A 3,345-nucleotide genomic window follows, 5' to 3' on the forward strand; every position below is an offset into this window, starting at 1 on the left:
CAGATTCTCTTCAGGATTATTTGGTTGAGACAGTTGTCTTTCTCTCATTAATATCGAACAAAGATCAAACACATCTTTGTCACATGTGTACTGGCTCTTGAAAATTCACTCAGTAATTCGTTATTTCGAGTTAGTAATTCGTTATTTTGTATTACTAATTCGTTATTTCGAGTTAGTAGTTCGTTATTTTGTATTACTAATTCGTTATTTCGAGTTAGTAATTCGTTATTTCGAATTAAGTAATTCGTTATTTCGAATTAGTAATTCGTTATTTCGGATTACTAAACTCGAAATAATGAATTACTAATTCGAAATTTCGGATTAGTAATCCGAAATAACGAATTACTAATCCGAAATAACGAATCACTAATTCGAAATAACGAATTACTTAATTCGAAATTTCGGATTAGTAATCTGAAATAACGGATTACTAATTCGAAATAACGAATTACTAATTCGAAATTTCGGATTAGTAATCCGAAATAACGAGTTACGGTACTTAATTCGAAATTTCGGATTAGTAATCCGAAATAACGGATTACTAATTCGAAATAACGGATTACTAATCCGAAATTTCGGATTACATTTTGATGATTTTATATACTTAAGTGGCACGAATAGGCTCTTGTAAGTTCCTAATAAATTTATTGATTGATTAATAGGCTCACTATACATCAGGCATTACAAAATTAACCAACCATGCTTCCTGTAACTCGAATAACTGAACAATTTAAGAGGTTATTGTTATATTAGGACCGAAATTAAACATACTGGCCCGTATTCTCGAAAGCAGACTAGCTTTAGTCCAGAACTAAAGTTAATCCCGGACTAACTTTCTAGAAGACGGACCGATTTGTTTTAAATAAGCCTATAGGCTTTGTACGTATTGGGCTTTTGCCAACATTCTCGTCATGGCTACCATTCATCAATTCATTGGAGCGGTATCCGATTGTCGCAAAAGGAAAGTTGGGCACATCCACCTCAATCTAGAACTTGATAATGAGCACCCGGTGTTTTCGAACGTACTTGGTTAAGCCATTTTGAAGGGTAATAATAATAGTACAAACTGTACAATTCGATTACATAAAGGTTTAGTTTAAAAGAAGAACTAAAATCTGCCAAGTAACAAGCCGGGTTCAGAAAAGTTAACAAATACCTTTCAAAACCACGTGGCCGAATCATATATGTTGCATTTATTGATCTCAATCGTGCATTTGATTCAATTAATCATATTTATAAACTGAAAAAGCTGGTATAAATGGTAAAATGTTAAATATAATAATTTCTCTTTATTCTAAGTTAACTGCTCATGTAAAGGTTAGAAACAAAATTAGTCAGAGTTTGGCATACAACAGGGTTCATCTTTACCTAGTTTTCTTTTAAATATTTTTTTAATTAACGATTTAAGTAAGCATTTAAACTTATTCAATAAGAATGATAAAGTTCAATTTGGCGATATACGCATCAATCACCTACTTTATGCAGATGACGTACCGGTAGCTGTTTTTGGCGACACTGTTCTACATTTACACAAGACACGATAACGACACGACAACGACATATAATCGCGTCGTTTATGTTCTTTAACACTGAACGCGTTTTTATCGTGTCGTTGTCGTGTCCAGTGTAAATGTAGCTTTAGAGCTACAACGCCTTGGAAACAAAACTGTTTTCTCTTGTGACACATATGGCCTGACTGTCAGTAAAATCAGAATGTTGGTACTACAAAGACTATCAATTAGAAATAAACAATTTAAATATCTCGGTGTTGTATTTAATTCTAACGGTTTATAGAACAGGACAATTGAAACAAATTATAGCCAAACAAAGAATTATTTTCTTTAAAAGTAATATCTTAAAAATATTTGCTTACAGAATTCACCTGTTAATATTTGGAATTTACTTTTTGATATTAAGATTATACCTATTTTACTTAAATATGAAATGAATTATGGGGCTATACTCAAACCTAAACTCTATAGAGAGTTTCCAAATTAACTCAAAATATATCCTCGGAATTAATAGAAATGCACCAAATATAACCGCTGCAGTAGAATACGTTTGATTTCAAGTTAAATTCGTAATTGGATAAGTATTTTGAACGTTGACCATAATCGTATTATTTTTTTTTTAATGTTACGAATTTCCGTTATGTAAAAGAGAATGAAACGAACTATGCTGGTTATCACACGTAAAACATATACTTTTATTTGGAGAACACAATGTGTTATTACTGAAATTCAATCTTTTATTTTCAATTTTAAGTTAACACTCACCGATATCGAAATTAAATTTCGAAAAGTCAAACGTTTCACCGAGAAATATAGACAATATCAAGACTGCGTTATTATTGCAATTTTAAAAATGAATTTATTTATTCCGAACATCTTAACAAAATTAATAATTATAAGCATAGAAACGTGTTAACAAAACTTCGTTTAGGAATTTTACCCATTGAGATAGAAAAAGAAAGATGGCATAAAGGCTCCTAGAAATAAGACTGTGTACTTTAAATTGTATTGAATAAATAATTCACCTTAATTTATCCATTTTATTGTAATATCAGAAATAATTTATTACCTAAATTTTATTGTGGCAACTAGGCTTACAGAGAATATAGGCCTGGGGAATGGGAGGTGGGAATAATTAATAGAATGATGGGTTAATCAGTCAAATAGTACGTACTGGGTTATTAATACGTTTTATTGTGTCGATATGCCCGTAGAGGAAAAATAGGCATATGTCAATACGAGCGGATGCTACTTCCAGCGAATGCTACATAAGTTCGAGCGGATGCCAGTTCGAGTAGAAGCGTTTAGTAGGCCTACAAGGGCGAATTTAACCAAAAACGTATGATTGTTGTATTTATTTAAATACCAAAATGCACTGTGTAAATAATGTTTTGTAAGATTTTTGGTACTTTTAGTAATTATTCCATGTTATGTCAAATCCGACCACCTGATTGATTAAATGGTGCACGTTTCATTCGGTTTTAAGTTTTTTTCAATCTGGGAATTTGTAGTAAAAATTATAATCATGAGTGTAATTGTAATTGAATTTCAATTGTATTTTAATTGCAACTGTATTGTAAATGGATAATTGTCACGATAAAAATATGTAACTCATATTTACATACCGTAGGTGTCAAGGTCCTAACATTGGTATAGAGGGAGTGACTAGACTATCTCCAGTGGTGCTATCACGGGTGCTATCAACCGTAATGACATTGCACAACTGTAAATGCAGATGTGTAGCATGCTAAGACTATAATTACCAGTTTAATTAGATACAAAATACTACGTTAAATTTATATTTCATTAATTTTATCCAAATATCAGTAGCGTT

The sequence above is a fragment of the Anneissia japonica genome, unplaced genomic scaffold (assembly GCF_011630105.1).
Source record: "Anneissia japonica isolate Jap-2015-1 unplaced genomic scaffold, ASM1163010v1 scaffold997_len2565447_cov190, whole genome shotgun sequence".
Lineage (NCBI taxonomy): Eukaryota > Metazoa > Echinodermata > Crinoidea > Comatulida > Comatulidae > Anneissia > Anneissia japonica.